The following is a 26,112-nucleotide window of genomic DNA, read 5'->3' on the forward strand; positions in this document are numbered from 1 at the left end:
TGCATAGAATTATAAATTCTTTGTTTCAATTTCAAAATATAAACTCCCACAGCTTCTCTTTTTCATATACAACCAGACACTTGAAGTGGGCATCAGTGAGAAAAGGTAAAGATAAATATGACTTGGTGGTCTGTAGTCACATTAGCTAATACATTTCCTGTATTTGTCTTCCTAAACCCCCTGGTTCAGACCTGAAGGTAGAGGGAGTTAGACTATGACAAAACTTAAGACTCATAGGTGGTAGAGAGACAGGGAATGGAAGGACTTGGCACCAATGAAACTTAACAAAAATGGGTCCATAGTCTGGAAGACAGTCCATTTGATGGCAGCATCTATGGCTTTCACATTCTTGACCAGTGTGTGGTGGATCTATGGTGTAATGCCAGGTATTATCACAACCATAGGAGTAGAGAGAATCACCATGTAGGGTCCTTTCCATTTCAAGTTGCTTCCAGAATCGCTTTGGCTACTTGCCTGACCCAGATAATTCACCAGTCTTGAACAAAAGGAAACTGGTAGTGGACCTGTGGACTTGCTGGTAAGCTGACTCTTTTGTATTGTATGATGAATAACCTTTAGGGAAGACTGGAGAGCCTGTAGTGATGAGAAAGGAATGGTTAGAGAGTTCTGCAAGCTGCTGGTCTCTGAGCCAGAAAAACAGTGTGGAAGATCTTCCAAACCCAATCTCATATGGGAAAAATTCCTGCCATATGGGGTGCAGTGGACCCCATGTGAAGCAAAGGGAAGGAGATCGACCTGCTCTTTGCCAGACTCTAATGAGTTTTGTTAGTTTATGTTAACATCCTCTTCATTCTTGTTTCTTGCTCAGGACTGAGGTCTATATGCACAATGAACTTCCCAATCTATCCCTTAAAACTTTTTCTAAAGCCGGGCAGTGGTGGTGCACACCTTTAATCCCAGCACTCAGGAGGCAGAGCCAGGCGGATCTCTGTGAGTTCAAGGCCAGCCTGGGCTACCAAGTGAGTTTCAGGAAAGGTGCAAAGCTACACAGAGAAACCCTGTCTTGAAAAAACAAACAAAAAAAATTTTCTATAAATTAAAAGATTTGGGATATGAAACTTGGGTCACTGTTGGAACCCACTGCTGGAGAAGGATGGAAGACCAGTTCTCTGAGTTTTTTAAGCTACAGCTTGTAGCTAGAGATTTCCTGCCTGGCCCACAATCAGGACAAATTTCTGTCACTCAGCAGTCCCACAGCCGCTCAAACCTAACCAAGTAAACACAGAGACTTATATTGCTTACAAACTGTATGGCCATGGCAGGCTTTTTGCTAACTGTTCTTATATATTAAATTAATCCATTTTTATAAATCTATATCTTGCCACATGACTCCTGGCTTACCGGCATCTTCACATGCTGCTTGTCATGGCAGTGGCTGGCAGTGACTCTCTCCTCTGTCTTCCACTTCCCAGAATTCTCCTCTCTCCTTGTCCTGCCTATACTTCCTTCCTGGCCACTGACCAATCAATGTTTTATTTATTGACCAATCAGAGCACACATTTGACATACAGATCATCCCACAGCACTCCCCCCCCCCTTTTTTAAAGGAAGGTTTTAACTTTTACACATCTCCAATGCCAGCTTGGTATATTTGGGAATTTGGGCATAGCTTCTCTTACTACTTTCTTCTGGAGGGGGGCACTGTATCTTATGGGGACACAAAGAAAATTTTGGATTATGGAGTAGTCCATAAGGGTGTAACGTCTGAGCCAGTTGCCTTAAATCCCATCTGGATGATGGATCATCTGGGCCATGGTGTTGCCGGAGACCATTCAGGGGGTCTTGGCTGGTCAAACATGATCTATCTTAATCTGGAACAAATCCATAGCCTCTGGCTTTCTGTGGAAACAAAAGCAGAGCCTCCTTTCCAAAGCAACATATCCTTACATCCAAATTTTAAAGTCAAGGTACCTTTAAAATACACATTTTGGCATAACTCAACACCTTTTGCAATCAAATGTATTTCTTCAGTTACGAATATCAAAGAGAACATAATCCAGATTCTCTGTGTGGTAGCCATTTTTACATGGCTTATTTTTTATATTACCTTGAACCTATTGCTTTGAACTGCAACATTCTAAGACTGAAATGGCCCTGTGGTTGCTGGCTCTGGCCACTTGAGCTTCCCAACATGGCGGTGGTACGTTTTCCGCCAGCTCTGGGAACCATCAACTCTCAGAAATAGTGGGTCTATGCTTCTATCAAAGCAGCGTGTAGCCCAGAAACCTCTTTTTGTTTTGTACTAGCAAAGGCTAAATCTACCATGCAGCTTAATGTGCCACTTGCAGAAGCCTCATTCCCGCCATACTGCAGGTCAAGCGCACATTCCAGGAACCCACCATAGTAGCTCAAGCATGCAGGCTGCCACTAACTTGAGAAAAACAACTAGGACTGTTTTTAGCTCCATTTTAGAATCTTTTTCTCAGGTTTTAGGTGGAAACTCTTGCCAACACATTGGGTGCCATTTGTAGCTAGAGGTTTCCTGCCTGGCCCACAGTCAGGACAAATCTCTGTCACTCAGCAGTCCCACAGCCACTCAGACCCAACCAAGTAAACACAGAGACTTATATTGCTTACAAACTGTATGGCCATGGCAGGCTTCTTGCTAACTGTTCTTATATCTTAAATTAATCCATTTTTATAAATCTATACTTTGCCACGTGATTCTTGGCTTACCGGCATCTTCACATGCTGCTTGTCATGGCAGTGGCTGGCAGTGACTCTCTCCTCTGTCTTCCACTTCCCAGAATTCTCTTCTCTCCTTGTCCCACCTATACTTCCTTCCTCGCCACTGGCCAATCAATGTTTTAATTATTGACCAACTAGAGCACACATTTGACATACAGACCATCCCACAGACTCTAATGAGTTTTGTTAGTTTATGTTAACATTCTCTTCATTCTTGTTTCTTGCTCAGAATTGAGGTCTATATGCACAATGTACTTCCCAATCTATCCCTTAAAACGTTTTATATAAATTGAGAGATTTGGGATATGAAACAGGCCACTGTTGGAACCCACTGCTGGAGAAGGATGGAGGACCAGTTCTCTGAGTTTTTTAAGCTACAGCTTGTGCAGTTACAGTCCAGGTAGGGAATGTTTCTACCTACCCAGGAAAGGTGTCTATAAAAATTAGCACGACCCTGTACCCTCCTCTGGCAGGCTGGGTCTAAGTGAAGTCAGTTTCCTAGAGTTTGCTGGATTGCTGGCTTCTCATTCAAACACATCCCTGGAAAAGGGCTCTCTGTTTTGGATTTACTTGAGCACAAACCTAGGATCTGGCTGAGACATCCTAGTTTTGCTTGCTCAGCTGAGGAACCTGAGGTGGAGGTTAACCTTACAGGTTTCTGTTTGGATATAGAAACCTCTTGTTTCCCATGCTGGAGTATGAACTGATACTCCCTGCTCTAAGGGGCTAGTTGAAATGCCTTGGCAGAGGACTATGGGGAATAAAGGAGTTGTCTCCAGGCTTTTCTGAGGAGGTGCTTAACATTATCTTCACAACTGGGTAGACAAGGGGCAAGGGCTATTCTCAAACAAGAGTAGGAAGATAAGAACAAGTGTCAGGGCAGGGACAGGTCTCAGTCCTGAGACTCAGAGTCGAATTGCTTATTTCCTTTCTGAGTCTCAATCAGAACAGAAGCCAAAGAAAGTCCCATGCTAGAAGCATATTTCTTTACTGACCTCAAAGTAAACTGCAGCCATCCAGAGCTTCAAATTTACCCTGGAGGCCTGACTCCTTCTGCTAAAGAGGAATAGAGCTTTGATGTCAAAGTAAAATAGTACTTCTGAGGTCTTTTTTGTAAGAAAAAGTGTATTTTTGTTACAAAAAGAAGTGTTTTTTCTCAATGTTCATTTTAATACACTGTTGTAAATTAAGAAGTGTTTCACACATCAAAAGGTTTCATTGGACACATTCAAGTAAAATCATAAAATATGCAAGGTAAACAATGACACAGCCAAATATATGGCTTGGTAAAAGTTAAAAGGTTGTCCATTCAACTGGGGTGGCAGTGGTGGTGCACACATTTAATCCCAGCACTTGTGAGGCAGAGGAAAATCTTGTCTACAGAGGGAATTCTCCAACAGCCAGGGCTATACAGAGAAACCCCATCTCAAAAAACAAAAATAAAAAATAAAAATTGGGGAAGAGAAAAATTATTTTGTATCCAGAAGAACCATTGAGGAATCTTCACCTCTAAAGAAGTGAACTGAAAGCATCAGATGAAATTTATGAGCAAGCTGAGTGTTTACTCAACACTGGAGGCAGATGGATCACTGAGTTTCAATGGTGCCATAACTGGCTACCTGCAGAGGCATTGTGTACACAATGCAAAACAATCAAGGTCATGCTCCTATCACTGCCAGTCAAGACACACACTAAAACAGAGCCTGCAAGAAGCAGAAAAAAACTTACCAGCATGGGACCCCAAAATTACAGCAGTTACAATACTTACCTACCTTAATGTAAACTATTTTAAGTGATGAAATTGTTATTTGTAGCACAAAAAGCCTATAGTGTTGAAGCCTCCTGAACTTCTTTAATTTTTCATTCTTTTTCCCCAAATGAAAAGTTTTCCTGCTGTAGCACATGGAACTGGACTACCATTTTGTGTACACAATGCATTTTAGTGGAAAAATTAGGTCACCAACACAAGCCAAAGTTCCATCATTAGAGGGAGCATGGATGTGAATTTTCTTCTGTGATATAGCCATTCATTCACTTGGAAGTAATTCCTAACTCACATCCCTAAAAGTAACTATTGCCCTGATAATACTCCTGGGATGCCGGGCGGTGGTGGTGCACGCCTTTAATCCCAGCACTCGGGAGGCAGAGGCAGGCAGATCTCTGTGAGTTTGAGGCCAGCCTGGTCTCCAAAGCGAGTTCCAGGAAAGGCGCAAAGCTACACAGAGAAACCCTGTCTTGAAAAACCAAAAAAAAAAAAAAAAAAAAAAAAAAGTGTGGTCAGGCACTGAATTCAGTGGTGTTTCAGAAGAGCTGCCAGGTAACCATGGCAGCAGGAATCCCAAGTCTTACTATTTGTTGTAAAAATGATAAGAGGCAAGTTATTCTGAGAATGGTTAGTGAAATGGGTTTGTTATTGTAACTACATCCGAAGCAGTGCATTGCACCGGGGATTCTGAATAAGAATTCCCTGATGCTTGCTGTATGTTCACAGTGTCATGAAGGTTCCAGGGTTGGGGCTTGGCACATGTGACAATATTATAAGTACAAGGTAAATGTTGTGATTTCATATAGAGAGAGGATTAGGAGGAACAGTAATGACAATCAAATTAAAGACTTCACTCATACCTATCACAATCCCTGTAGGTTACATTGTATATCCTTTGACTAGCCATCTCTTTACTCACATTTGGCTAAAATTTATCAGTCTTTCAAAATGTAAACACTTAACCATTTAGTTATAGAAGGAAGTTATATAGACAATAAATATCATGTGTGATAAACCTATTGTTATCATCATACCCAATAATGAAAACTTCAAAGCTTTTCCTGTGAGGCCAAGAATAAGGCAAACATGCATAGCTCTGCCATAATAATTTATAACAGTACTAGAAGTCCTAATGAAATCAATTAGACAAGAAAATGAAATAGGAGACTTCTAGACTCTAAGGTGAAGACACAATAACTTTGAACACAGGGCATAAATCAAGCTGCAATTGAGCTGAAAGTTTCATCTCTGTTGGACAATATTTATATTGCCAGAGGTGCTAAACAAGCTGCTGTGGAGAACATTTATCAATGCCTTTTCTATCTGTGGACCCTGAATTCTCCTCTAGCAGTCTCAGTCAAGGTGTGCCCATTGATAAAATAGTGACATGACTGTAACCAATATGGGGCTGGTTATATGCAGGTACATGCCTGGTGCTGTGATCTGATCTCAAGCTTGTGGCTGAGAATATCACAGGCACTGATGTCACAGGTAAGGGAAGAATTTACTAGTGATGTTTCATTAAATAATTAAATTGACATACAGCCCCACTGCCTTCTAAATGTATATATTTATACCCAATGATTAATGTTACTCTAATCCTGGGTCAGAACTTTGTTTTACACAGGGCAACAGTTAATGAGGGATTCATAAATAGTATACTTGCTCAGAATAAGTGAATGATGAGTTTTCAGCCCTAATTAGGATAGCTATATCTTCTTTTCTGAAGCCCAAATAATGTAGAAAGATTGTAAGAGCTAGAGGGTAGTGAGTAGTGAAGGGAGCTGTGGAGCTCTGTCATCTGGATATGACCTGTCAATTGCAATTATGAACACAGCTGTGGTGCTACCTAGATTAAAAAAGACCTACATTTTTTAAAAAAAGACATGCAAGTAGGCGGTGGGAGTCTAGTTGTGAAGAAGGGAGTGGGAGGGGACAGGAGAGGATAAGTGGGTGAATATGAACACAACACATTCTATACATGCATGAAACTGGAAAAATTTTTAAAAAAATTAAAGAGTCAGAAAGTAAGTGGTTTTATATTGACAGATAACATGATATCCAACCCCCCCCCCCCCCAAAAAAAAAACCTGTAAAATCTATACTAAAAGTCTGGCAGGACTAATAAATTCCAGTTAAGTTATAGGATTGAAAGCAACACACATAATTTGTTCTCAAGCACTGATGAAAGATTCTATGAAAAATAAATTAAGAAAATTACCCCATTTCCAAAGTCATCAATTAGAATAAATATTTGGGAATGGGTTTAATCAAAAGGTAACAAGCCTTTGTTTGGAAAACTACATGGTAGATATAAGAATTTTTACAAAACAGAAAAGAGTGAAAAGATCCATAATATAAAAAGATGGGAAGAATATTGACAGACATGTAGCTTAGGCTGCCTTGTACCCACTATGTAGCCAAGGATGACCTTGAAGCTCCTATCATTCTGCCTCTGACTCCTAAGGCTGAGGCTACAGGTGTGCACCACCATTCTAGTTCATGGAGGATCAAGCCCAGGACTTCCAGAATACCAGGCAGATACTCCACTAAATGAGCTACACAGCCCAGACCTCAAAATAGATGTCTGAAAACACATGGAACTAGAATCTCTTTAGATAAATCCTCTGTTTATTTATGTCATTCTTATTTTACCAGTGCTAGGATTTGAACCTATGGCTTCATGCATGTTAGGCATTTGTTTGACCACTAAGCTCTATATATCCTCAACTCACTTTTTATTGTTTTATTTTGAACAAAGAGACAGAGTCTTACTTAAATTTGCAGCAAGCCACAAGAATATATTATAGAGATTCTTCTGCATATATTAAAGCAATACCTAGAAAGATCAAGGAATTTTTCTAGAGAGAAACCATTTATCAAGGAATATTTGGAGTTATCCAGCTTTTAATATATATCAGCTGTCTTCTGCTATGAAATTCTTGGGTGCTCATATACTACTATGATATGGCAAGCAAAAAAAGCTCCTCAGACCTACTACTGATCTACTAGGTAACACCCCTAAAGTGCCTAGGAGACAGGCAGACTGTAAATGCATACATAGCTTTGTTCCTTGTGCAAAAGAAGCTCAGACAATCCCTTATCTTCAGGCCTAGTAGCATTGCAGAGATATTGACTCAGGACAATAGGGCTTTTTGCCTAACCAGGTGCAGTAAAAACTGGAGTAGAATTCTTGGTAGGGGCAGAGAGGTATGGTGAGAGAACAAAGCAGAGTTTCGGTAGATGGTAAGGCAGAGTAGCTCAGGCCAATTAGTAAGGAGCAAGGAAGGAAAGATGGAGGATGAAGGAACAGAGGAAGAAGATGAGATCAAAAGCATAGGAGCTTAGGACTATGAGAGGACAGGAAAAGTAGATACACAAAGGAGCTGAATATGAGGACAGAGTTGAAGCTGTAGAGATAGAAATTTGTCTTAGAGAAATAAAGTAAATGGATGAATGAGCATGGTGTACATAGATTCTTTTTGCTCAGATAACCCCACACTGGTCATAGTGTTCTTCCCCAGGACTCTGGGAGGGATTTTCTCAAGGCACGCCCCTGGGAAAATACTGAAATTAGTTGCCCAGGCAGACCTTAAAATTTCAATCTTCCAATGTTAAACCTGAATATATGAGGAGAAATATCAACTCCATTAAAGCAAGCTTTATTTTAGAGGAACATCGGGACTGGCCACCTCACCCAATCTTAACCTAAGTTGGGATTTGAGAAAGCAGACCCCTTCTGACTTTTGGGGGTCTCTTTTATTGGGGAAGATTATGGTAATGGAAAACAGTTGTAAGTGTGTTTACAGGGGCAAGATAATTGGCTGTTAGAAAACACACAACGAAAGATAGGAATAAAATTATAATAATGTGGAAGGAAGTCATACAATATGGGGTATAGATGAAGGTATCTTGAAAACATTTTGCAAGGCAAAGAGCAGTCATACATCATGAGATCACAAGTTCAGTGTGATTTTGCTGGGTACATTAGGTTTGGGAAACAGAAACATGTTCTTATAAGATATGGAGACTTACCAACAGTGTGGCTCCTGTTCTGGTTTCCCTCCTCCCTTGGATTTCTAGTAGCTAGGATTAAGGGCCTGTGCTACCAGAACCAGCTGTGCCTAGTAAATATGTTTCTACCAAAAATATCTTTATAGCCAGGACTGTAAGATTCTCCTTGTAATCCCAGCTACTGGGGAGGCTAATACAGAAGTTCAAGGCCTGCCTAGGCTACAGAGTAAGTTCAAGACCAGCCTGGACAACTTAGTTAGACTTTGTCTCAAATGAAAAATAAGAAGCGGATTGAGGGTGAAGCTTAGTGATAGAGTGCTTGGCTGTAATCTACAATCCCTGAGATTTAACCTCCATATCATAAAAATAGTATATATATATATATATATATATATATATATATATATATATATATATATATATATATATATATGAAGAGGAAATTAAACAAAAATGGTAAATTCTGAGCTTATGATGTAATTATTTTCCACATTTGCCTTAAAAAGTGTATCAGGGTATATGTCTTTAGATGTCTTCATTTTGGCCAGAGCTACAAAGGGAGACTCTCTCAAAACAAAAAAACAAAACTAAAAATAGAAACTAAGAGCAATCAGACCAAGGCTATGGGTATTTCTGTAAACATGGAAGGTTGCAAATGGCTCTTGTTATGTTGGCTGTAACTATGGTAGGCATGGATATGGGGGGATCTACATATGGTAGGGTCATGGCTAGAGCTCTATGACCTCTGCCAGAGGCCAACTTCAAGCACAAAACAGCCACAAAATCAATTAGAACTAGAACTTAGGAAGAAGATTCTAGGACCAAGAGAGTAAGACACTAGAGGCTCACAGCTAGACCCAGCCAGGATGGGGCCTCCTAGGAGGAAGGATCAGGGCCTGCCCTAGGCTACTGGGGCTGGTGCTACTGGATCCTTGGTGTGGCTCACAGATATCATTGGAAATCATATAACATTCTATGCCCAAGCTTAGGAAGAAGTCAGGAGTCCAGTTGCAGAATTGGCAGGAGTGGGGCTGAACTGTTGCCCATGTCCCTTCCATTCCCTACTATAGTGAACCTGACTCCCAAGTCACCACTGTCTGCTTGCCCTTTATATCTTCTCTAGAGACAGGGACAAGTCTCATAAACATGGCATTCACTTGAAAACACCTCTCAGTACTCTACAGGAATCTCCAAAATAACCTGTATTACTATGCCCCCTTGTCAGAAACCCAATAAATAAACGTTTTAAACAATTGGATGAATGAATACACAGAACAAAAAGAAGGGATGAATAAATGCAATAAATTACTGAAGGAAATAAAATGGAAGGGGAAGACTGAGTGACTGAATGAGTCCAACAATAAATGTAGGAATGAGACAAGATCTGTACCTAGAGACACACGGTCATAGAATGTTATTTTAAGGTGGGTTACTTGTGTTTAAGCTCTAGAACATTTGTTTAATGACACAAAGATGTGTTACTTTGGTTTGATTAAATAAAATTAGCCTGTGGTCAAGAGGCTGAGTCAGCAACTATCTGACAGGAAGCAGTAGGGAGGAGTCAGGTGGAGAGGGGCTTTTAAGTGGGGTCTGGTAGAAGGACTCCTGGCTTTTTGGGAGATGCAGTCAAGGAGAGTAGGTGAGCTCCTTGCTATTCAGACTCTCAGATCTGTAGAATTCCACCTCCACCTATTGGTGAAATTATTAAGGCCACTACACTTATTAAAAGGAAGATTTATTTAGTGGGTAACTTACAAAAAGGGAAAGGTAGGTCACAGGGTCTGGAGAAGGTGTATCACAGTCCAGCGGTGTTCTCTGGAGCTGTGCTCGGTCCACCTCCACCGTTCAGGGTCCCGGCACAGAGAGAGTGCTCGCCCATCCAGATCTCGGGTCTCCAAGCGCCTCCCCTGGCCTCGCCTTGAAGGCGTGACAGTTGCCAGAGTCTCAATGGGGGTTGGAATTTCCGGATCCAAGATGGAATGGCTACCCACTACATCTCCCCATTTTTGTCTAATTAAGAAGGTTCTAAACTAATACAAGACTATATACAAAGGGATGGTTATCAAATATTGTCCGGGAATAATGAGGGATAATGACCTAGATAAGATGGAACTACAACCAATGCAAACAATATCAAGCAAGAAACACGTACTAAAATCCAGAGAAGTATAGAGCATAGGTAAATGGCATGTTATAAAGATCATTCCAAAAGGTGTCCTATCCTAAAACACCTGAATCTAATACTTAATATGTTCTAAGATATTATATATATACTAAGTTGTAACTATAACTGCTAGTCTTCAATCCCATCAAAGACCTGAGAAGGAACATAATGGTACCTGAGAAATGGTAGATGGATGCAAGCAACTTTCAGGAATTTTGCAAGAGTAGACCAAGACACCTGGCAGCCTGGAAAGTCACCTAATGTTTTTCAGCATTGTTGGTGCATTCAAATTGGCTACAGCCCTAGAGTATCTGACAGACCATTTTCAGAAGCAGGAATTCTGAAAGACCATCTTACCCTGTCTTGGCTGAGTACAGTGGTCGCTTTCCTTGTGTCCCTCTTGTCCAGAAAGGACAGCATTGCATTTGTACTGTCAGCCGTCAAGGCAAGGGCAGTTCTTTGCCCAGTAGGCCATTTTGTGCCAAAAAGACAAACTTCCAAATGGAAATGTCTTAGAAGCCCAACATTCTCTTGGGATCAAATTGATGCAGCCAGGAGCAATTGTGTCTCATGTCAACAGAATTCTAAGTTATTTAAATGCCATATTCTCTAGGTCTATGAAGTGTTTGAAGATTACCTGTCCATCTGACCTATGTATCTGTAAATCTGGATAACCTAACTAACATAACTATAGAGATGACAGGCATAGGTGACTATAAATCTATAAGTCTTATCTACTGAAATAACCTAAGGACTAAGGCTTCACGTAAACAAGGTAAACAGTCTATAAGCAAATGTATGGTGAAGAATGATGACTTCAAAATTGTGACAATACACAAGATATTTATAACAGACGTATGAATGTATAGTGCGATATGCAATATGACAATAATCTTAAATATATATCAATATAACAAATATCCTAAACAGAAGTAGAACATACATAAAATATGACAGATACAAATTTACATTTGTATCAATATAAAAATATTTCAAATAAGAGTAGAAATATGTGTATATTATAACAAATATAGTTCTGTATTTGTATCAATATACAAATTATCTTAAACAGGAATATAAAAATAGTTTACATTTGTATCAACATATAAGAATCCATAACAGTACAAATTACAGTGCAAATTATCTAAGGTTGCTATTTTACTAAATTTGTTTACAAGTATATACAATGATCTACCATCATATCTTATACCCCCCCCCTTTTTTTTAGAATACCAAGTCTAATATTTTCTTCCACCTCCAACCCTATAACCATCATCCATAACCCTGATAATTATGAAAAATAAGGGAGAAGGGGCGTCGTTTTCTTAAAATTGCTTCCTTCCGTTTAGGGGATGATGTTATCTCTATTGGGTACTGTGAGAAAGCTCAGATAGTTAAATCTCAGATTAACTGTGGGTTCTGCAGCAAGTTTTAGAGTAATGGGTAATAAGATTGTCTTATTATGATTTTTGGAAGGCCTTATGATTTTTGGAAGATGGGTATTTCCATTATCCTGGAAAGACAAAAACAGAACCATACCCCACCCTTTGATTGTTAAATTTTTCTTACAACTTGTAGAGATGTCACATTGGTGGATGATCTTTTACTTCTCTTCATCAAGGGGTTTTTCCTGTACGAATCAAAGTTTTATTAATTTTGTTGGTATCCATAGCTTTTCTTCTCCTGCAGAAACAAAGGTAAAACACCTTCCCCAATGTAGAACATATCCAGGTTTCCATTCTGAGGTCAGCACATCCTTGAAATAAACCGGTTGGTTTAGCTCAGGAGTTTTGTCTGTTGTCCAATGTCTTTCCACAGCTGTTGTTCCTTTCTCATCAGCATTGAGAAAATTCAAGGTTAATAAAGCACTATGCAGTCTATTTCTAGGAGTCATTGTTACCTGTTGCTGTTTATTTAGCATATCCTTTAAAGTTCGATTAGATCTTTCTATAATAGCTTGGCCTGTGGGATTGTGTGGTATACCTGTAACATGCTTTATATTGTAATATGCAAAGAATTGGCTCATTTTATTGGAGACATATGCTAGAGCATTGTCTTTCTTAATTTGTACAGGTATTCCCATGATGGCCATAACTTCTTTTTTTATTATTGTTTTTTATTTTAATTAATTAATTAATTAATTTTTTAAGTTACACTCATGATATTAATCACATTTGTGGAATTCATAGATTACATTTGCAGTATTCATTCAAATATAATGTTTAATTTTAAATGTCAAATGTCATTTCTTGAAGTGGGTAGAAGGTCTTAAGTACAGGCTTAGAGCACAATGGGAGGACCCCAGAGGGCAGAAGTTCGCTACTGATGTTTTACAATCTTGCATCTAAGCTGTTAACGCCCATTATTCAGGATACACAGACAAGGAACTTCCCTTAGGCATTCAGGAGGGTGGAACCTGGCAGGGAATTAGCATTGGGAGGATATCAAGGTCAAGGTCTGCAAGCAAGGCAACAGTTACCCAAAACAGGGGCCAGGGACCTGCAGGTCCCCCTTTTATTAAAAAATGAGCTTCTAACTTGGGTTGCGTGGGACGTCAGGAGGTCACCTTACTCGTCATGGAGATGCCTGCCCAGGCCACACAAGTGCTCTGTGTTAGGTTGGTGAGTGCCCCCCAGGCATTACCTGTCTCTGAATACTCATTATCATACCGGCTCAATCGTGTGTGAGCTTCATGGTTAATTGCTGCCAAAGATCTCAAAGTGGCACTAGGCTTGCAATCTGTGTGTGATACAGAAAAGACCAACAAAGGTCCTATCTCACCCATAGCCAGTAGGCTAAAGGCAACTGAGCCATTCCCTCCTTATCAAGCCATACTGTACGTTGGAGTCCTTGTAAGACAGTATCCCAAAAGCAACTGGAACTTGAGTTTATAAATTTATAATTTACAAAGCCAATCGAGATGTATATAACTACTGAATTAAATTATCATTCCCAATAAAATGAAAGATTAACTAACTGTAGTAGCTGCTTTTGTTGCCAGGGTCTCTACTGTGCTAGCTGTAGTAAGCAATTATGAAATGGTAATCCCAGAAATAGTAGCAGCGATATGCACCATTGTTATAATAGCAACAGCGGCAGCAGCAATGTCAAATTCTCTTCTGGATTGTGTGGACATCCACTGGCATTGATACAACTCCAGGAACATGAACTGCCAAGGCCTGTTTTTCTTGATCCCAGGATGAATTTGGCTGGCAGCTCTTCTGGAGAATCCAATCTCATGGCTACAGTTCCTAGACTTGCATTAATGCTTGCCAAAGCTGGTCATATTGGGCTCTCAATCTCCATTGGCATCAGAAGGGTAGATTTTTTTCATGATGACCCATTAGGTCTCTGTCATGTTGGGCTTCAGCAGCAGTCACAGGGCACGTTCAGTGCTCAGGAATCCAAAGAGGAACCTCATTGTCCTGAGGAAAGACATAAACTAAACTCCGGGGCCACACAAACACTAGATAGGGTCTCCTCCATGTCCTAGTAGAAAGATCCTTCCATTGCTCCAGAGGGTGACTTGAAACAGGAGCCCTCCAGTGCTTATCTGCATCAGATCCTCCAGCAGAATCCACTGATAAACTCCAGCAGAATCCACTGATAAACTCCAGCAGAATCCACTGATAAAAAAAATTAAAATATTTAAGACAAGGGAAAGAATAGAATGTGGAGAGGAATGATGAGTCCCTAGTTCTCCCTTTTTTTAACTTTAGTAAAATGTTTGTTTGTATAATATTTCAAATTTTTCTATTTTTATTTATTTTATATTGTTTAAAATTAACTAGTTTATTTATTTTTCTATTATCATCTTGATAGAGTATGTATTCTTATCTTAATAGTGAGATGTTTCATTGAGGCTTGCTCAGTAATTGAGTAAAACCAAAATTTATTATAAGCCACAGTCATCCTAGGGACCTCCATGTATATATATACATATATACATATAGCCTCCATGGTTCTGTGGGTTGTAGTCTGATTGTTCTTTATTTTATATCTAGAATCCACTTATGAGTGAGTACATACCGTGACTGTCTTTCTGGGTTTGGGTTACCTCACTCAGGATGATTTTTTCTAGTTCCATCCATTTGCCTGCAAATTTCATGCTTTCATTGTTTTTCTCTGCTGAGCAGTACTCCATTGTGTATATGTACCACATTTTTTTCATCCATTCTTCCATTGACAGGCATTTAGGTTGTTTCCAGTTTCTGGCTATTACAAATAGTGCTGCTATGAACATAGCTGAGCATGTATCTTTATGGTATGAATCAGCATTCCTTGGGTATATGCCCAAGAGTGGGATTGCTGGGTCTTGAGGTAGTTCGATCCCTAATTTTCTGAGAAACTGCCATACTGATTTCCACAGTGGTTGTACAAGCTTACATTCCCACCAACAGTGGAGGAGTGTTCCTTTTGCTCCACATCCTCTCCAACATTGACTGTCATTGGTGTTTTTGATCATAGCCATTCTGACAGGTGTAAGGTGGTATCTCAGAGTTGTTGTGATTTGCATTTCTCTGATCATTAAGGATGTTGAGCATTTCTTTAAATGTCTTTCAGCCATTTGTGATTCTTGTTTTGTGAATTCTCTGTTTAGCTCTTTAGCCCATTTTTTAATTGGACTGTTCAGTATTTTGATATGTAGTTTCTTGAGTTCTTTATATACTGTGGAGATCAATCCTCTGTCAGATGTGGGGTTGGTGAAGATCTTTTCCCATTCTGTTGGCTGTCTTTTTGTCTTATTGACTGTGTCTTTTGCCCTGCAAAAGCTTCTCAATTTCGAGAGGTCTCACACCTCAATTTCGAGAGGTCTGTCTATGCCGGCCGCCACTGGGCCTGTCTGTCTCAGCCACCACTGTATGTCTTTGCCCGCTGCCACTGCCAGGACTACCTGCCTCTGCCTGTCACCACCACTGTGCCTATCTACCTCTGCAGGCCGCCGCCCGGTCTGTCTGTCTCTGCCTATAGATACCTCTGTGCCTGTCTACCTCTGCGGGCCACCGCTGGGCCTGTCTGTCTCTGCTGGCAACTGCTGGGCCTACCTACCTCTGCCTGCCTCCACCGCCACACCTATCTACCTCTGCGGACCACTGTTGGGCCTGTATGTCTCTGCTGGGTGCCGCCCGGCCTGTGTGTCTCTGTTGGCCGCCACCGCTGGGCCTGTCTTTCTCTGCCGGCCACCACTGAGCCTGCCTGTCTCTGCCGGCCTCCTCCAGGCCTGTCTTTCTCTGCTGGCCGCCACCACCGGGCCTGTATGTCTCTGATGGCCATAACTTCTAATAGGTGTGTAATCACAGAATCAGCCTTTTCAGAACTCACAGGAGTTGCCCATTGAAATCCTGAATAGGTGTCAATGGTATGATGTACATACTTTAATCTTCCAAATTCTGCAAAATGAAACACATCCATCTGCCAAATTTCATTTCTTTGCATACCTTTTGGATTGCTACCTGCAGGTAATGGAGTTTGGTTATAGATGGAACAAGTAGGATATTTTTTCAAAATATCCCTAGCTTGTTGCTAAGTGATGGAGAAATCCTTCTTCAAACCTTTGCTATTTACATGGTGTTTCTTATGAAATTCTGAGGCTTCTAGCACATTACCTATTAGTAACCGATCAATCTCACCATTACCTTATGCTAGAGGTCCTGGCAGACCTGTATGGGATCTGATATGTGTTTTATATATATAGGATGTTCCCTTTTTCTGATGATTTCCTGCAATTGTATGAATGATGAAGTTAATTCTGTATTATCAGGAATAAATTCAGCAGTTTCAATATGTAAAACAACTCTCTCTTCATATTGAGAGTCAGTGACTATATTAGGGGGTTCTGTGAAGTCCATCAGTACCATAAGAATGGCATACAGTTCTGCCTTTTGTACAGAGCTATATGGACTTTGCACCACTTTACTTAAGTCTCCTGATTTATATCCTGCTTTCCCTGATTTATTTGCAACAGTATAGAATGTGAGGACTCCAGAAATTGGCTTTTGTCGTACAATGTGAGGAAGGACCCATTCCTTCTTCTTTATGAATTCTATTCTCTTGCTTTTGGGATAGTGGTTGTTAATCTCTCCCAAAAAGTTACTGCAGGCTCTCTGCCAGTATTCATTATCTTTCCATAGTGATGAAATTTCCTCATTAGTTAATGGTACTACAATTTCTGCTGGGTCCATTCCTGTCAACTGGCGAAGTCTTAATTTACCCTTTTGAATCAAATCAGAGATCTTTTCTATATAAGTCTTTAATTTCTTATTTGGTTTGCATGGTAGGAATATCCATTCCAATATAATATCTTCCCTCTGCATCAAAATACCTGTTGGGGAATGTCTGGAGGGGAATATGACAAGAATGTATTTAAGTTCTGGATCCACACGATCCACATGTGCTTCTCAAATTGTCTTTTCTACTAGAGCCAATTCCTTCTCAGCTTCGGCTGATAATTCTCTTGGGCTATTTAATTCTTTGTCCCCTTCTAGAGTATTAGTCAAATTTTGTAGTCCATCTTTGGGTATTCCCATGATACCCAGTAAGTTAGAAATGCTTCCTAATAACTTTTGAAAATCATTAAGAGTCTTGAATCTATCTCTCCTTAGTTTTACCTTTTTTGTGTCTAATTTTTTGTAGCTCTACCTTACATCCTAAGAAATTAATAGAATTTCCTCTTTGTATTTTTTCAGGAGCAATTTGCAGTCCCCAGTGAGGCAAAACTTTTTTTTACTTCTTCAAACATGCTTTCTAATGTATCTAACTTTGGATCAGCTAATAGGATATCATCCATACAGTGATAAATTATGGATTGTGGAAAATTAATGGTTTCTGCACAAAGTATTGGCACAAAGTAGGGCTGTTTAACATTCCCTGTGAGAGGACCTTTCATTGATATCTCTTGAGAATTATTATAATTAGTTAATGTGAAGGCAAATTTTTCTCTATCATTTTCTTGTAAGGGTATGGTAAAGAAACAGTCTTTTAAGTCAATAACTATTATAGGCCATTTTTTGGGTAGCAGAAAGGGCAAGGGCATCCCAGTCTGTAGAGAGCCCATTGGCTGAATTACTTTATTAATAGCTCTCAGATCTGTCAGCATTCTCCAATTATCAGATTTTTTTTTAATAACAAATACAGGAGAATTCCAAGGGCTGGTAGATTCTTCAATGTGTTGAGCATTTAACTGCTCTTGAACCAGCTGTTCTAAAGCTTGTAGCTTCTCTTTTGTCAAAGGCCATTGTCCAACCCAGACAGGTTTATTAGTTAGCCATTTTAAAGGTAAGGCAGTTGGTACTTCTGAGAGTTCAACAACAGTCGTGCTCTGTTTGTGAACAGCCTGAATGGTTGGTGACTGATTTTTATAGCATGTCATGATATTATTCCTAGAAACATGCATTGGTCTGTATTCCTTTTCTGAAAGTGTAGGAATTTTAATCTGGGTATTCCACTGTTGTAACAGATCTCGGCCCAAAAGATTTACTATTACATTTGCTACATATGGCTTTAGCCTTCCTCTCTGTCCTTCTGGCCCTATGCATTCCAGACATCGAACTCTGTTTTATCTGAGATAGGGCGACAATCCCTAAAAGTTGGATATCTACCTCTTGAAGAGGCCAATTGGGATGCCATGATTTTGGTGTAATTATAGTCACATCTGCACCTGTGTCTACCAGGCCCTCCAGAACCAGGACATTAATTCGAATTCTAAGCTTTGGTCTTCATTCATTTATGGAAATCTGCCAAAATATTTGTTTTATTGTGTTCTTTGTAAACTGTGATCCATCTATCAAAGCTTTCTTATCACCCATTGCAGTATCGCTTTTTACATTAGGAATTGGTTTATTCAGTTGTCCTGGAGAGGAATTTCTTCCACAGTGGCTGGGAATGTTCGTACTACGTTTGATTTGGGGGCCTGCAAGAGGCCCTCTGAGGCCTTTTCCACCAGTAAAGGGTTGCCTTGTATATCTATTTTTGATCTGCACTCACTGGTCCAGTGTTGGCCTTTGCTACATCTTCTACATAATCCAGGAGGTGGTTGGGGTCTCCTGTTTAGGCTATTCCTAGAAGGAGTATTACTTCTAGGAGTTCCCCATGTATGGTTTTTACTTACATGACCTGGTGTACCACATTTAAAACATTTGGTACCTTGGGGCCTTCTTTCACCTCTGGGATTTGTCTCTCCTATCCAAGCCTCATTACTGTAATTAAGAGACTGAACACCATTAGTATACTGAATTCATTCTTCCAAAGGAGCTGATCTGATCTTTAATGGTGTAAGTATTCTTTTGCATTCTGTATTAGCATTGTTGAACGCCAAGGACTCAGTTAATACTTTTCTTAATTCTTTATCTGACACAGCTCTTGTTATAGCTCTGTTCAGTCTTTGTAAAAAAATCAGTGAAGGGTTTGTGTGGTCCCTGGAATATCTTTGTGTATACCTCAGTTGGTTTCCCAGGTTCTGGAATTTTTCCCCAAGCATTTAGAGCTGCTGTATGGCATAGGGATAGTGTATGCTCATCATAAGTGGCTTGTACATTCCTGTCAGCGAAACATCCCTCACCAAGTATTTGATCTTGGGAGATCACAAAACCTCTGATTTTACCTTGTTGTTCTAAATTTTTGCCTCTTCTCTCAATCAGCTTTTCCACTGTAACTGCTGGCTATATTCTCAAACAGCTAAAATTAACTGATGCCAGTCGTCTGGAATGATTTTATGTGAGGTAGACCACAAATTTAACATCTGTTTTACGTATGTCGAGTGTATCCCATACGTAACTACTGCTTCCTTTATATTTTTAATGTCCCTTGTTGAAATTGGTTGTAATGTATATGTCATATATGGCTCTGGGTGTGTGTCATCTCAATGGGGGTTGGAACTTCCAGATCCAAGCTGGAATGGCTACCCACTACATCCACCTTTGAACATTGAGTTCTTTAGAGGGGCAGAGATTGAGATAAGTTCCTTTCAAAGACCTAAAGAGTCAGTGCCCGAGGGAACAGAATCCCCTCAGGCTGCAGCCCTTGAGGAGAACCACTTTGGTATCAGAGTTGCAGTTGCTGATTGGGACAGACATTGCTTAAACAGCAGCAACAGTGACAAAGAAAGACAACTCTCAGCCGAGGTAGACAGCAGTCAGGCAGTGAATGGTCTCAACTTCTTTGGTCCCCAGGTGGGACAAGTGGGAACACAGGAATGGGGACCATTCAGCTGCTCAATCCAGCCTCAAAACTGTCTGATGCCCCAGACCTCTCATGCTCCATGTCTGCTTCCCATGTCAGCATAGCTGGTTAGTAAGGGCACTCAGAATGGGATGCTACTTCTGCTAGTTAGACCCCCAAACTGGAAAGGCACGTGGCATACACAAGAATATGATCCGATTGGGCCCTGAGACCTGGGCTGGGGCCACTGGCATTACCAAAGCAGTAAGGGGCCACGGGAGGCATCAACAGCACATGCACAGAGTTAATCTGCTCCCTGTGCTTCAATCCAAGCCTGCTGTGGCCCCAGTCTCTGGACCCTCACACAGCAGCTGCCCACAGCCCTGGACCCATCCTCTATAGACCAAGGAAAGGTAGAGAAGGACGATGCAAGCGAAAGTGCGCCGACTCCACACATGTCTCCTCCTCTCTCAATGAATCCTTGACCTGGGAGGATTCGAAGCAGAAAACCAATCCCCAGGCTCACTACTGGCTGCCCACATGGGGTGATGTTTTAATCAGTGTTTTATTGCTGTGAAGAGACACTATGATCACAGCAAATCTTATAAAGGAAAGCACTGAATTGGGATTTGTTTAAAGTTTCAGAGGTTTAGTCTCTTTTCACACTGTAGAACACAGGTAGATATGGTACAGGAGATTTAGTTGAGAGTTCTACGTCCAGATCTTTGGGGAGCAAGAAAAGAGAGAGCCACTGGGCCTGGCTTAGCTTCTGAAACATTTGAGCCCAACCCCCAATGACATGCTTTTTTCGAAAGGCCACACCTCCTAATCTTTCTAAGCTGTGTTACTACCTAATGACTATGCATTCAAATATATGTGTCTATGGGAGCCATACTTATTCAAACTACCACATTCTACCCCGTACCCCAACAGGCTTGTAGTCAGATCATAATACAAAAATGCATTTAGTCCAACTTCAAAAGTCTCCGTGGTCTACCACATGCAACACTGGCTCAAACATCCACAATCTGGTCTCTTCTGAGACTTTTGCAGTCTCTGAAGTGTAAAAACCAGCAATATCAAAATTAAATAGAAGATCACATACTTCCAACATAAAATGGCACAAAATATACATTCTCATTTCAAAAATGAGAAAAGGAAACATGGCGAGGGTGAGCCGAGTGAGGAAATTCGGGACAAACGCAAGACTAAAAAAACTAATTAGAAGGTGCTAGGGGCCCTCAGATGCTCACCAGTTTGGTCCACTAAGTGGCAATGGTCATCGCTGTGTCTGAGATGGTGGGGGCTGATGGGTGTGGCATAGCAGGCTGGCATATAGGGAAGGTGTCACTTCCATGGTTCCTCACAGGACCCTGGCCTGCTACCGGACCTCACAGTGTGGCTAGGGGGCCTCCAAGGGCGTTGAGGGGCTGTAAAGAGGAGTCAGGAAGAACAGCCCTTCTGCTGGCTGCTGCTGGGGTGGGGGTGGAGGGGGCACAGGTGCATGCAGCCCGGGGAATCTTCAGCAATTTCAAGCATTAACAGCAGGGAAAGAACAAGTCCAATTGTGATTGGAAAACAACACCCTAAACACGAAGTGGTCATGCGAGGAAGCACTGGCCCATCTTACCTCAAATTCTTGGGGATCACTTCAGAGAACTTCTTTTACTTCTCTTTGTCTTCTGCCAACTCAGAGGGGAGCACAAGGCTCTTCTTCACAATGATTTTGGTGATGATGTTCAGGATCGTGCTCTGCTGGAGCAATTCTCAAGTTGTCAGAGTTGTCCTTGAAATCAACCATGCTACAGGTAAAGTCTGCAATGAAGCAGAGCAGACAATGCAGGAAAAAGTTGGATCAGACCTGGTGTGGTCACCAGATTAAAATAAACAGTAAGTGAAGGTCTTAAGAGCCAAGGACTATAGTTGTGTGGGTTAAAGACGGTCTCAGCTGTATGCTGAAGGTCTGCTAACAAAGACTTTGCCTTTGGTACGTACATCACACCCAGGAGATATCGAGGTACTCAAGTGTCACCTTAACACAGCTGCCCATGATGAACACAAGACAGACACACAGTCTGATGTTCTTCTTCTTGGTTTTAGAAAGGTCAAGGGGAGCTTGCCAAGGAATGAAGAACAATGCCCTGAATCCCAAGTGATTTCCTACAGAGAAGTGCTGAAAGAGAACCCAGCAATGCATTTTAGGACAAAATTGCCTCAAGTCCCCAATATCAAACAACTGACACAGGAATAATGGCATACTCCTGAAACCCTAGGGACAGAGTAGAAACTATGGGCTGCTCCAGAGAAAACAGCCCAATACCAAGTCAACCTAAATGCTCTTAGCAAGAAGTGTCCCTCCAATCAGAAGCCTGGCCATGATGACCACCACCATCAGAGCAGGGGGGGTCCCCCAGAGGGGCAGGTGAAACCACTGCCAGGCACAGGCCACTCTCAGTCATTCCCAGAGGATCATGTCATGTGGTTCCATGGCTTTCAGTTCTCAGCTATGAAACAGTGGGAAAGTTGTGCTCTACCACCTCCAGCACATTCTGTACACCTTCTAGTTTACACAACATGCACTTGGACTGCCACATGGATTTGCCAATCATTGGGGAGACGGTGGCAGCATTTACCATATTCCTCCCCTGTGATGTCAGTAGCCTTTCCAGTCCAAGTGGTCTCAGCCTTAGTCAACGCTGCCTGATCCACGCATGTGTTTCTTCTTCGTCTCTTTGCTTTTCCCTTTCTTACCATTGCCACTGTCATCATCCTCATCTGCTCCCACATCTTTACTCTTATGCTCGTACTCCAGATTCTTACCTTCCTCCTGCTTCCTCATCTTTCTCTTTCTCTGCCTCATCTTCTCTGATCTCCTTCTCTTGTTTCTTCTCTAAATAAACCACCAAGTTTAATGAGTTGAGGAGAACTCAACACCCAGCTAAGCCAGAGGCCAGGAGCCAACACAACAACCCACCCAACCACTGCCAAGCCCATACTCACATAGAGGGTGAAGGGAGAACTTAATGAACAGTGAGTGTTTCTTCATAGCTTCCTTGACCCTCCTCTGCTCTGCATTCTCTCAGGTCTTCTTTTAGGTGAAGGCTCACTTTAGTATTCTGTCCGATGGGCTCACCTATAGAGAGACGAATCATAATATAATAATGAGAAAGGGAATTAAAACTACAGCTAAAATATTCAACAAAGATAGACCACTTTAAAACAAAATGCTCAAGACTTCTGACTTACTTAACCCAGACAATTCCCCCAATCCCCATAATGTAGGTAGCCAACTCACATGGTCAGCACAACTTGTAGGATCTACCAGTAACAGACTCCCAGGCATGCTGCTCACCATTACTGTGCCTGGTGACCACAAACATTTTCTCTGCCACCAGATAGACAGAATAGAAACCATCATCCAAGTGTCCAGTCATGGAGATGCATCCAACAGCCTGCCAAAGGAGTTTCAAACATTCAAAGAGATCCAGCAACACGGCTCTGCACACGCAAATCAAGATCTTGCTGATCAAGTATAGCAATCACGGTTCAGTCCACAGAACCTGGTGGTCAAAGTTCCCCTCAGACCTCCACATCATACTCTAAAGATCCATTGCATACACCAGTCAAACATGCTTTCAGAAATTATGAAGCCAAAAGCAGTAACAAATTGAGAACAGTGTGGATAAAAGGCCACAAAAATGCTGGCCTCCATGAACACTTTTGTGACAAACTTACAATGCTTCCAAAGTCACCTAAGGGGTCAACCTTGATCAAGCAAATGCCTGTGTCTAGAATGCTAGTAGCAGTTTCAGCAATGATACTGAGGTTGGGGATGTCGATCTTCTTTCTTTCTTTCTTTCTTTCTTTCTTTCTTTCTTTCTTTCTTTCTTTCTTTCTTTCTTTCTTTCTTGTTTGTTTTTTTTGTTTTTGTTTGGTTTGTTTGTTTGTTTTTTGAGACAGGGTTTCTCTGTGTAGCTTTGGAGCCTGTCCTGGAACTCACTCTGTAGACCAGGCTGGCCTCAAATTCACAAAGATCTGCCTGGCTCTGCCACCCGAGGGCCGGTTTTAAAGGCAAGTGTCACCACCACCCAGCAGGGACGTCAATTTTCAAATCATTCCTATTTGCCCACTTGTAAGAGTCTCTCAGGCCCTCATAAAGAAACTTGTTCAAGGCTTGTGTATATATATATATATATATATATATATATATATATATATATATATATATATAACCACATTGTTTTGTTTTTCAAAATGTCCCCTGGCTTTCAAACTTGTGGTAATATTTTGGGATCACCTGATAAATTATTCCTCTCAGCCACCTCTACTACATGTCACACTACTTCTGCTTCTATAAAGTTTTAAGAATACAACAGAATATTCACATCTAAAACATTAGAGATCAACTCGCACAAAAATGTCCTTGTCTGCCTAGGATGTACTAATGATGCGGGGCAGGAATGAGCAATTCTCTCTGAAAGGACACTTCTTCCTCTGGCATCTAAGAAGGAAAGCACCATGTATTACCAGAGACCATCATGGCTGAACACTTTAAAACCCAAAAGTTGACCTGTTTCAATTAAGTCCTTATTCAGAGGTACAGTTTAAAATGCCTTAAACCCCAAGAGATGAGAAAAGACCTTGAATCTACAGTGTGGAAGGAAATCCAGAGAGAGAGAGAGAGAGAGAGAGAGAGAGAGAGAGAGAGAGAAGAAGAAGAAGAAGAAGAAGAAGAAGAAGAAGAAGAAGAAGAAGAAGAAGAAGAAGAAGAAGAAGGAGAAGAAGAAGAACAAAAAGAAGAAGAACAAAAAACCACAAGGATTGTGTCAAACATAAAGGAAGTCCAACTTTCTGAGTGGCATCTAAGAGTGAGACTGGTAGCTCAGAATCTCAACACATTGGAAAAATCCAGAATGAGAGTTTCTAGATTTAGAACCCAAGCAACTCCTGGACACAGAAAAATAGGAAATTCCTCAACTAGAACTTCTTCATTTGGACTAAGACCAAACTTTAAAAGAAACAGCAGTCATTTCTATGTGCGGCTCCTGAAGGGTTCACAACACGCCCCCATGGTTGGGCATGTTTACATATGCCCAGCGGACCTGGACATGTCCGACTAGCCAGTTCCAGGTCAGGATAGCCATTTCTGGGTCAGGGCATCTTGCGTGAGCAGGATGCCCAGCGGACATGGACATGTCCGCCTAGCCAGTTCCAGATGAGGATAGTAATTTCAAGGCGTCTCACTCGACCAGGATCCATGATGTTGTAAGGCTACATAAGCGAGCATAGCCATGTGATCTACACGCATTCGTACAGTAGTGACGTGACCTGTGCACGCCCAACCTTTAAAAGCCAGCGCCATGTTCCCAGTTCTTCTCCACACACGTGTCACTTTCACAGGCCTGCACAATCTCTGTCCCTTTATCTTTAATAAAACTCTTATTAGCGGATTCTATCGTGTTAGTTATAGTGCCGCAAATAACTAACAGCTCCTCCTGGGCATAAGTCAATCCAGCAAATGCTCCCTTCCATCCTGCTGGGCAAGAGAACCCAATGTGTAGTAGAGGTGCTTAAGGGGCAAATAAATCAGGACAAAGGGCCCTGGAGACAAAGCTCCACCATGACAGCTCGCTGTGCAGACTTGCATTGGCCAAAAGACAAGCAAACCACTGGCGCAAGCTGTCCAGCAGGCGAGTCACTGCAGAGCATCAGTGGGCAGGAGCAATGCGGGGAGGCAGCGCCAAGGTTCCCCCTCCCATCGCCCGGCATCTACTTGCGGGAGGCCAGAAGCTTATAAAACGATTCGAGCATTTGGGACGGGAACCTATGAATCTTCCTGTGCCTGCCTTTTCCAAATTTCTCCTCCCCCTCCACCTAGAGCGCAGAAAAGATCTGGAGAGGAAAAGCACAGTGGGTTCAAGCATCCCTGCCAAAGCGTGGACCCCTCTCCCAAACCAAGCACATTGGGAAATGCGTCCAGGACAGCTGGCAGGGCCATCTATAAAGGACAGAGCCGCCAGTCACTGAACAGATGCTTCAGATCCAGCAACTACATCTTTAATGGGAGGGCAAGCATGGCTGCTTACCCGGGGTCCGAGGTTCCCATGGGCTGCTGTACCCAATTGGGCAGGTGGCCCCCAATAGCACCAGGTGCCCCTGCCTCATGAGCTGCTGATCTACCCGCCTAGAAGAGACTCTGGGGGCGGGAGCCTCCTGCAGCTACAAGCAGTTATAAACTCTATGGGCACATCAACCCGCTGGCGGAAGCCTTTGGGACAGATGCAAACACGGAAACGCTTCCGGG

At 41.6% G+C, this 26,112-nt stretch overlaps 1 long non-coding RNA gene across 1 annotated transcript; it reads right to left on the reverse strand.

Moving 5' to 3' along the window:
- LOC107399970 (uncharacterized) lies at positions 1-26,112 on the reverse strand. Its single transcript, XR_013047465.1, has 4 exons — positions 25,895-26,112; positions 22,809-22,941; positions 21,439-21,623; positions 1-594 (listed from the first exon to the last, which is right to left on the reverse strand). It is a non-coding gene; the product is annotated as an uncharacterized LOC107399970 (long non-coding RNA).

This window comes from Peromyscus maniculatus, chromosome 22 (assembly GCF_049852395.1).
Source record: "Peromyscus maniculatus bairdii isolate BWxNUB_F1_BW_parent chromosome 22, HU_Pman_BW_mat_3.1, whole genome shotgun sequence".
Classification (NCBI taxonomy): Eukaryota; Metazoa; Chordata; class Mammalia; order Rodentia; family Cricetidae; genus Peromyscus; species Peromyscus maniculatus.